Source organism: Xenopus tropicalis, chromosome 4 (genome assembly GCF_000004195.4).
Source record: "Xenopus tropicalis strain Nigerian chromosome 4, UCB_Xtro_10.0, whole genome shotgun sequence".
NCBI lineage: Eukaryota > Metazoa > Chordata > Amphibia > Anura > Pipidae > Xenopus > Xenopus tropicalis.
In genome coordinates this window covers 44,603,595-44,614,853 of record NC_030680.2, presented here as the reverse complement: position 1 = coordinate 44,614,853, position 11,259 = coordinate 44,603,595, and the positions used below count along the sequence as shown (strand labels likewise).

The following is an 11,259-nucleotide window of genomic DNA, read 5'->3' as shown; positions in this document are numbered from 1 at the left end:
GCCCTGCCAAATGTGTATAAATATTACATTGCTTCCCACTTAGTACGAACTCTGGACTGGAAAGATAAAATAAAAAATAAAGACTGGTGCAACCTAGAACAGTCGTTTGCACCTTGCCCCCTAGAAAACTTCCTATGGAGCACCAAAACAAAATTAGCACAACTCACAGGTGATCATCCATTAATAGAAGCAACTCTAAGGGTTTGGCAAAAGAACAAAGACACACACTCCCTCTCAACTCAACCCCATGTACTACAACCTAGACAATATAGTCAATATAGACTTCAAACCAAGTATGGAACCGGGATCTTTTAATAGATGGAACTATCAAGGGGATAGGATTATGAGAATCAGCGATTTTGTAAAAAGCAGCAAGGTAATAACACTAGCAGAAATACAGAAAAAATGGGGTAGCCACCCCAGAGATAACTGGCGTTACAACCAACTACACACATATATACAATCACACAAAGATAAACAATGGCATAGAACCTTAACACCATGGGAAAAAATAATAGAATCCACAGACTCAAATACGACACTGATCAAACCACTATCTAAAGCATACCAAATCCTGACAGAATGCTCTGTTCAGCCTCAAAAAACTTACTGCCTATCATGGGAAAAAGAGCTCAACATAACAATACCTCCATCTTTATGGAACCAAATCTTTAAGCTAACACATAGAGCATCTAGAGCGGTTAGAACCAATGAAGCAATCTACAAATTGATAACTAGATGGCACCATACCCCAGCCAAGTTACATAAATTCTACCCTAACAGTTCCCCTCTATGCTGGAGGTGCAACAGTGCTATAGGCACACATACTCACATATGGCTGAGTTGTCCAGAACTACAAGAATATTGGAAAAAAGTACTAGAGACAATAAATCTAGTAACTCAGCGGGACATCAAAGTAGAAAATGCCCCAACCATTATGTTATATATTATCCCAGAAAAAGAAATCACAATAAGAGATACACTCACCCTACACCTTCTGCAAGCAGCAAAATCGCTGATTCCACAAAAATGGAAAACGCCAAAACCACCCACCTATAAGGAATGGTTAATAAAAGTGGAAGAAATTAGGAAATTAGAGGAGATATCATACTTGATACACAATAATAGCCATACTTACCGTAGGATCTGGAATCCATGGATAGACAGTTTGAACAACCTGGGTAAAGAAGGGAAGACGCACCAAAAATAACCTCAAACATGAACCTAAGCAGGGACACCCAAATCCCCATCGCCCATGCTTAAACAACAACTGGGATATAATAATAATGACATACTATGAGAAGTTATGCATTACTAGATAAAACGTGTTATTGAATGACATAGCAAGAACTTGTTGTTAGCTTAGAAATCGGATTCTGATTTTGATTGTAAAACATGTTTGCTTACTTCCCCCTCCCCCCCCCTTATTTCTTTCTGTACCCCCACCTATCCCCTGTTAAAATGATAAATAAAGAATATATATAAAAAAAAAAAAGATTAGTTTAAAACGGCAATGAGGGGAGAGCAGAATGCCTACCCCTCCCCCGGCCAGTAATTCGGGGAGTATGAGAGAAGGAAAAACCGCTATAAGAGAGAGCTGCCTCAATAGCATTATCATTCTGAGAAAGCCAGGTCTCTGTTAGGGCAAACAGGTGAAAAGAACCAATCACGAATTAAAGTGGATTTGTTAGTAACAGAGTAGGAATTAAGAAGAGCACAAGAGAATGGGAGATAGAGTGGGAATTTGAATAAGGTTAGACGAGTAAAGCTGGCCATACACGCACCAATAATATCGTACGAAACCTTGTTTCGTACGATATTCGGTGCGTGTATGGCAAGTCGGCGAGTCGACCGATATCGCAGGAAGCTGCTGATATCGGTCGACTCGCCGATCGGGCCAGTTTAAAGATTTTGATCGGGCGCCATAGAAGGCGCCTGACCAAAATCTGCCTTTAGTGCTGAATCGGCAGAAGGAGGTAGAAATCCTATTGTTTCTACCTCCTTATCTGCCTGTTTCAGCCCTGAAGGTTAGTGGCGGATCTGACGATCTTTCATGCGACCGATGGTCGCACGAAAGATTGCAGATCGCCACATGTGTGGCCACCTTTAGTAGTTTGTGAGGGTTTTATCAGAAGTGAAGCATTGCATGGGCAATAGGAGATTGGTGTATGGCAGGGACCAGCTGCAGCAAGTAAGGGCTCTGGCACACGGGGAGATTAATCTCCCCGAACTACCATCGCACCAGGAAAATGTAAGTCACCGGTGGGATGGCACACGATGCGCAGGTGATTTCGGCAAATCGCCGAACTTGCCACGCGAGGCAATTTCGGCGATTTGCCGAAATCGCCTGCGCAGCGTGTGCCATCAGAGTTTATTGCAGTCAGTTAACCAACAGTTTAAATCACTTAGCTGTGTCACAGGATGAGAGAAGTAAACTATAAAGTTTGTTTAGATGAGTTTACAATGGAGGTCATAAAATTAACAAATATATGGAATATAGGGACATACACCATTGGAAATTCAGAATGGCGCGTCTGTGAGTGGCGTGTCTGTGAGTGGCATTTCCCTGACAATTGGTGTGCAGCGCTGGGATATTGTTTAATTTTTTTTTAATAGAGCATTAGTGCTTGGATTAAGTGTTTAACCCTTGCACTAAGGCACCGTAAATCCTTGAGAGGAATATACAGTTCTGAAGGTCAAAACACAGTGCATATTTTTTTAAGACATACCTGCAAACAGTTCCCTTCCCTTCTTCTTGTTTTTCTTTCCTATCTTTTATTTTGGAAATTGTCCCCTGGAATGGCATCCTGCAAGAGGCAGAGCAAGGAACAGATGGCCAGGCTCTGTGAGCAGAGAGGGATTGCCGTGGCAGACCAGACCAAGGAATGGCTCATTTCAACTCTGATCAAAAGTGACCAGGAGTCCGGTACTGACCAGGAGGGCCAAAGAAGGGACATTGCCATTGGGCAACACTACTCTGAGGACAGCAGCAGCGCCAGGTCTCAGAGGGGTACAGCAGCATCTCTGCAGCTTATTCTGCAACACCAGCAGGCAGAGGCAGCAACAGCAGAACACCAAGCAGAGATGGAGGTACAACAGCTTGTTCTGGACCGTGAGCCCACAACGGCAGATCAAACAGGGCAGAATGCAGACACACATAGTCCTAACAGATGGCCATACAGGAAGGGACCTTCTCTACAGGGATCACCAAGCAGGAAGGAGCAACACACTGGGGGTACAGCACCAGATGCCAAGGCCAGTGAAAGTCCTTTGTGTGGGAGAGCTAGTGCCAACAAAGATTCTGGAGCTTCCCGCAGATGTTTTCCCTGCAACCAGGTGGGCCATGTGAGGGTCGCCTGCCCAGAACAGAAGGAGCCAAGCCCACCTGTACAGCCTGTGGTAATGTTTGTGTCTGTTAAAACAGAAAATCTATCTCACCATATGCAATCGGTGATTGTGGGTGGCAAAGTAACTCAGGAACTAAAGAACTCAGGGGCTTATTTTTCTCTGGTTCGTCCAGAGATCATCAACACTGGGGACATTATTCCTGGGAAGACTTTGTCCGTAAAGGGGGTGGGAGGGAACCACCCAAAGGTGCATGTGGCAAAGGTTACTGGGATTGGGGTGTGGGGAGAGGTCTAAGGGAAGTGGGAGTGTCCAATGAGATTCTTGTCAATGTGTTGTTGGGGAATGATTTGGGTTGCATGGTAACTACTTTTGTTCCTTATGACCAGGTCTCACTAGGTCCAGCCATGCTGGAGTGTGACCACTCACCTCAATCAGTAACTGCCACCGGTAAGGTACAAAGAGATAGCTAGGAGGGAGGACTGGAAGACAGGAGAGAGTGTCAAACAGTGCCTGAACCAGCAGTGTCCCAAAGTGGGGGTAAGGAGGGAGAGGGGGAGGAGAGGTTTCCCCTAGGAGTCTCCCTGGTGCAGTCAGGTAGTTTACCTGCAGTGAGGGATGAACAACGTGGGATCCCTGATCCTGTACCCAAACTGTCTGAGGTCTTGAGTGGGGGTCAGCAGATAGGCCAATCTCAGGAGTCAGTGCAGGAGTGTGGGGGACAGGTGGTTAGGACTCAGAATAGGTTCCCAGTAGGTAGTGCCACTCAGACTGGGGTCAAGGATGGTAGCTGGGAGCCAGGTATAGCTCCAGTGCCAGAACCAGTGCCAGAAACAGTGCTGGGAGGGGGGCTGGTAGTCAGAGTCAAGGAAGGATTGCTGATGGTACCAGTTGCCCCTAAGGCAGCTACTAACCAGAGGGTGTGCCCAGAGGTGCAGGGTATGTGGGTAGAACCCAGTAGTTTATGTCGCTCAAGGACTGAGCAGGTCAGTGTAGACCACCAAGTGGGCATAGACTGGGTGGAAGGCTGCCAAACAGTGTCTGAGTTCAGGAAATGGGGGACTAGGGATCAGCAGGAGGGCCCCACATGTGCTAAAGTAACTGCAGGGACAGAAGAGAACCAGTTGGGAGCAAGAGACCAGGTGCCTACGGGAGGCAGTTATGGTTTGTGACCTAGTACCCACACTGGCACCCCTTGCAGTGAGGGTAAAAACAATAAAGGGGTGAACAGTGCCGTATATTCTTCCTCTCCAGTGCCAAGCAAAGAGATTTTAGGCCTGGGAGGTGAAATAATTGTTACAGTTGTTCAATAACAATGAATTTTGGTTATGACCCGGATTGGTACAAAGGTTAATGCGTACTGGTAGTGGCAAGGTTATTATCGGCCTGTGGGGCCTTACCAACCTTGCACACTTTTAAAGGGGGAGGTGTCATGTTGTAGCAGTATGGCTCCACATGTAAAGACTTTCTAAATTTTCAATTTAGAAAGTCTGTGTGGAATCCACATTGGAAGGAAACCCCTCACGGTAGGGGGTAATTCACAAATACCCCCTAAATGTCACTGAAGTCGGGCTGGCTGGCGAAGTGTGAAGAGCCAGAATAAATCAACAAGGGTAACCAAATTATCATACCTGTGCTACAGTGGGGATCTGTCTCTTCTTAGCAGATTCTTAGCTAATATTTCTTTAGGCCCATAGAATAAATATCTTTTACTAAAGATAAAAATCATGGCACCCAGTCATTGGCTTGTAGCTAGAGCTCCCCCCAGACTCCAAACACGCCCGTGTTATGATGATCCCTCGCGGGATCATCCAATATTCTGATAAAACCAGAATAATATGCGTTAGGCATGGTGTGTTTGGTGTCTATGAAAAGAGAATCCCATTTCCCACATAATGCCACATGGTTCTATAATTCTGGTGAATACCCATAAGTATTTAAGGATAGCTGGAAAATAAAAATGTCAACAGAACAGCCAGTTAGCAAATGGTGACCCGCCCTCACCTTTCTCATTGGATGGGGGGCGTGAACTTTGTAACCTGGGGGGGGTCATGTGACAAGTTCCTGGGCACTCCCTACTCATGAATACAGTAATGAGGGAGGGTCCCATCAGTAGGATAAAAAAGGGCACAGACCCAGTTACCAGTTAACTCATATTTTGAGGCTCCATGTTCTTTTGGATTGTAAGTTCACTGTTCCTAACTCTGGCCTCAGGAGGGCACAAGATCCCGGTAACGTACTTAGGGTTTCTCTCTGTTTTTATCCCCTTTTATTTTATTTGACTGTTTTGCATTTATATTTCTTTTTTGTAACATCTTTTTAAAGTTGCACTGTTTACCCTTGTAATATTAAATATAAAATTTTATAAGTTCTGTCCTTTGGCTCTATATCAATTCCCACGTACCTTGTATGACTGCTCAGGCCTAGAGGTATATTAACTGCTTGGTTGTGTGTATGCTAATTAGCTAGTGGACTGTCAGTAGGAAAATGTGTAGAGATGTAGCGAACCTCACAAAAAAAGTTTGCAAACCCGTTCGCGAACTTCCGCCAAAAAGTGCGAACGTTGCGAACTTTGCGAACCCCATAGACTTCAATGGGAAGGCGAACTTTAAAACCTAGAAAAGCCATTTCTGGCCAGAAAACTGATTTTAAAGTTGTTTAAAGGGTGCCACGACCTGGACAGTGGCATGCAGGAGGGGGATCAAGGGCAAAAATTTCTCTGAAAAATACGTTGTTGACACAGCATTGCGTTTTGTGCTGTAAAGGGCACAAATCGCACTACATTTCTAAACTTGTGTAATAAACTGCTTTAAAACGTCCGGCGTCTACATGCCAATCAAGTCGTGTAAAGGTTACAGCCGGTTCACACGCAAAGACAAAACACCACGTTTACTGCAACGAAAAAAAACGCAAAAAGCTTTAATGATACCGTCAAGTGAGCGAATAATAGTTTTTACTAGTTGCTTGTCACCTCCAGGACGTTTGTCCTGTCAGTGGCAATATTTCTGTAGTGGTGTGTTTAGCAGTCACCGTGCTTGTGCGCACGTGCACGTTCAGGCAGAGGTAATTCAATGTACAGTGAAGTGAACCAAAAAACACTGATTCTGCAGTGTGGGCCCAGTTTTGGCCTACTTTATTGATCACCTGTGGTGACCATAAAAGATACGATTTTGCCGCTGTTGCAGAACTCTGAAAAATCAGGCATGTCTTCATTCCTTAAAAATAATTTTTTTTTGTCGCAGCCACTGAAGCACAGAGGCCAGAAAAGATCCAGTATGGTTTCTGCTTTCCAGGCACGTCATCCCCAAGACAGCATGACAACGGCGTACCTGGCACGTTGAATAGCCTATGGGGAGCTGGGGGTGCCCAGGTGTGGAGGAGGACACAGCAGAGGAGGAAGAAGCCGAAGTAGAGAGCGAAGGAGGAGTAGAGGTGGTGGCAGACCCGCATGCAACCCGTGGTGGTGACACTGACTCCGCTGTTGTTGAGCCACGCATTCCCTGCTTCCCAGCCATCACCAGGTTCACCCAGTGGGCAGTGTAGGTGACATACCTGCCCTGACCATGCTTGGAGGACCATGTGTCAGTAGTCATATGGACCTTTGCCCCAACACTAAATGACAGAGATGCGGTGACTTGGCTCCTCTGCACATGCTGGTACAGGTGTGGTATTCCCTTCTGGGAAAAAAAATTGCGGCCGGGTACCTTCCACTGTGGTGTCCCAATCGCTACAAATTTGTGGAAGGCCTCAGAGTCCACCAGCTGGTATGGTAAAAGCTGGCGGGCTAAGAGTGCAGACAATCAAGCTGTCAGACGCCGGGCAAGGGGGTGACTCGGAGGCATTGGTTTCTTACGCTCAAACATGGCCCTCACAGAAACTTGGCTGGGGGCAGATGAGCAGGAACTGGTGGTCAAAGTGGAAGGCGGAGTGGAGGGTGGTTGACACGGGTCAAGGACAGCAGAGGTAGAGCAGTAAGATGCTGGACCAGAAGGAGGATGGCTTTGAGTTTGGCTGCTGCCTTTGAGGTGTTGCTCCCATAGTGCTTTGCGTTTGACGTTCATGTGCCTTCGCATAGCAGTTGTACCTAAGTGGGTGTTGGGCTTCCCAAGACTCAGTTTCTGACTGCACTCATTGCAAATTACAGCGCTTTTGTCAGAGGCACACACATTAGAAAAATGCCACACTGCTGAGCCTTTTGATGCGGGCTTTCTAGCGGTAACAGTAGAAGTTGGCGGGTGCGTTGGCTGGCTGACCAGAGGTGCCGATTCATGTTGTTGCCCTACTGTTCCCTGTGAGCTGTCCCTGCTTCTTCTAAGTCTTATTCTCCTCCTGCCTCTCTGACTCTCCGTCTCTCCATCTGAACTATCCTCCTCTTGCTCTCTTCTTCTGGGCACCCACAAAACATCAATCTCCTCATCATCATTCTCCTCAGATGCATCAATTTCTTCTGACAGCTCACAGAAGGCAGCAGCAGCGGGGACCTCATCACACCTTATGTCCATCTCTGTTGTGTTGCCTGCCTGAATTATGATATCTGGTATAATGTCCTCATCTCCTTCCTCTTCTTCTGGCAATAATGGTTGCGCATCACTCAGTTCAACAAACTCATGTGAAAACAACTCCTCTGACTCATCCAGTGAAGAAGGGTCGGCGGTGGTGGAGGAAGTGGTACGTGGGGTGCCCATAGCAGAGGAGGATGAGGATGTTGTGGCAAAGTCAGAAACGGTAGAGGATGGGGTGTGCTGTGTAAGCCAGTCAACTACCTCTTCAGCATTTTTGGAGTTCAGGGTAAGTGCCTTCGGAACAATGGTCGATTTCCTAGGGCCACAGGATATCATAGCAGCACGGCCCCTAGTGCCTCTGTGTGGCGGCCTGCCTTTGCCTGGCATTTTTTTATTTTTACAAAACAACAACAACTTGGGTGATGTTTCTGGACACGGAAGTATTATTGTTATTTTTAGACAGAATGTGAAAAAGCTCACACAGCTAGGTGGCACTTGGTTGAAGAAGACACTGGCAACAAGGCCTGCAATGGCAACGTATACGGTAGTGGATATATTATTGCTGGTGGAAAAACGTCACTCAGGTGATGTTTCTGGACACGGAAGTATTATTATTATTTAGACAGAAGGTGAAAAAGCTCACACAGCTAGTTGGCACTTGGTTGAAGAAGACACTGGCAACAAGGCCTGCAATGGCAACGTATACAGTAGTGGATATATTATTGCTGGTGGAAAAACGTCACTCAGGTGATGTTTCTGGACACGGAATTATTATTGTTATTTAGACAGAATGTGAAAAAGCTCACACAGCTAGGTGGCACTTGGTTGAAAAAGACACTGGCAACAAGGCCTGCATTGGCAACGTATACAGTAGTGGATATATTATTGCTGGTGGAAAAACGTCACTCAGGTGATGTTTCTGGACACGGAATTATTATTGTTATTTTTAGACAGAATGTCTAAATAAATATCTAAATATCTATATCGAATATATATATATATATATATATATATATATATATATATATATATATATATATATATATATCTAATATCTAAATATCTAAATAATAAGATAAATAAAAAAAAATAATAATAAAACAAAAGTGATCTCTGGTTGGTGCTGGTGGTGAACTACTAGGAGCAGCACACCAGTCCCCAACACAGCTAGACTAATAGCACTGGGCACTATAAATTACAGTAGCAAAGTAAAAAAACACAAATAAAAAAAAATGATGTGAATGTGTGGTTGGTGCTTAGTGCACTACTAGGAGCAGCACACCAGTCCCCCACACAGCTAGACTAATAGCACTGGGCACTATAAACTACAGTAGCAAAGTAAAAAAACACAAATAAAAAAAAAAAGATGTGAATGTGTGGTTGGTGCTTTGTGCACTACTAGGAGCAGCACACCTGTCTCCAACACACACAGATGGAGCTGCAGTACACAATGAAAAGAAGACTAGAGTAACAGTAATCAGAAAATAAAAGCAGTCCTTACAAGGACTATTGGGTTACAGCAGATGATCAGCACAGGGCAGCTGCCCACAGCAGCTACATACAGAGCAGTAGAAAGTAAATTACTAGTCAGCAAAGCTACCTAAACTGTCCCTCAAATCCCTGCACAGCTCTCTCCCTATGCTAATACAGAGCAGTAGAAAGTAGATTACTAGTCAGCAAAGCTACCTAAACTGTCCCTCAAATCCCTGCACAGCTCTCTCCCTATGCTAACTCTTCAAGCACACACAGGCAGAATGTAAAATGGCTGCTGGGCTTCGGTTTATATATGGAAGGGAGTGGTCGCGAAAAGTTCACGAACTTGCGAACACCCGATGTTCGCGCGAATTAGTTCGCCGGTGAACAGTTCGCTACATCTCTAAAAGTGTGTATGGAAATTAACCGTGGCTGCTGATGTGTGTGTGGAAGTAGTAGAACTATCCCTCACTGCAGTAGGAAAGTTTGTGTATGATATATTTGGGTAATTAGGTTTCTGTCGCCTGTTAATGATAGATGGTGGCAGCGAATAGTTATTTGGAGTGGTGGTGTGTTTGGGGGTGCTTGATGCTAGTCTAACCTGTGTGAAAGGTGACTGCATGTAACGCCTTGGTTCCCTGTCCCTGTGTCAGGCGTGTCTGTGAGTGGCGTTTCCCTGACAGGTGGAAATGGATTTGCTGTTGGTGGCTCCTCCCACTTGTTCTAACCCTGAATATGTAATCAGCCAGTGACTGACTGTGCAAAGTTTGGGAACCCTGATATAAATAGTGTGAGAAAGGCAGCATTTTAAATTTAACCCAAAAAAATTCAATAGGTGAAGTCTGAATTGCTGTTGGTGGCTCCACCCACTTTTTAAAACCCCTAGTGACCCTGGTGTTAATACTGTGAGAATGGCAGCAGGTTGAATTTCCCCATTGAAAATCAATAGTTAAAATGTGATTGGCTAATGGTAGCTCCATCCACTTTTCTAACTCTGAACTGCAGTTACCAAGTGACTAGCTCTGCAAAGTTTGGAGACCTTAATATTAATATTTAAAGAATGGGCGCAGTTTAAATTTAAACATATGAAGTCTATAGGTGAAATCTGAGTGGTTGTTGTTGGCCCCGCCCACTTCTCTAAACTTGGAACATAGTCACCCAGTGACAAACTGTGCAAAGTTTGAGTACCATGACATGTGAGAATGGAAGCAGTTAAAATTTCCCCACTGAAAACAATAAAAGAAATGGGATTGGCTTTTGGCAGCCCCGCCCACTTTTTCTAACCTTGAGTATGAAGTCACGCAGTGACTGCAAAGTTTACGAGCCCTGGCATCAAACCAATAAAATTCAATAGGTGAAATCTGATTGGCTGTTGGTGGCCCCGCCCACTTTTCCAAAACTAAAACTGCAGTCCTCTAGTGACCAACTGTGAAAAGTTTGGGGACCCTGGTGTTAATACTGTGAGAATGGCAGCAGGTTGAATTTCCCCATTTAGAGTCAATAGGTAAAATCTGATTGGTTGTTGGTGGCTCCACCCACTTACAAAAATACAAAAAACCTTAAATGCGTAGTCACCCAGTGTCTGACTATGCAAAGTTTGGGAACCCTGGCAACAAACCAATAAAAATCAATAGGTAAAATCTGATTGGCTGTTCACAGCTCCGCCCACTTTTGGGCATCCAACAATAATCATATTTTAATTCAGGCTGACCCCATGACTATGTGATTCAAGTTTGGGGAGTGTAGCCTCAAAGCTGTAAGATTGGCAGAAGTTGCAATTTCCCCATTAAAGTCAATGGGTGAAATTTTATTGGCTGTTTGGGGTGACCCCACTTTGGGGTCATCCAACAAATGTCGCTGTTTCATTTGGGATGACCCCATTATTATGTTATTCAAGTTTGGGGGGTGTAGCTTCAAAGCTGTAAGTGTGGCAGCAGTT

General features: G+C 44.9%; 1 pseudogene; it reads left to right on the top strand.

Moving 5' to 3' along the window:
* The first annotated feature begins 2,799 nt into the window (after nt 1-2,799).
* LOC116410495 lies at nt 2,800-4,517 on the top strand (annotated as a pseudogene).
* Nucleotides 4,518-11,259: the final 6,742 nt, after the last annotated feature.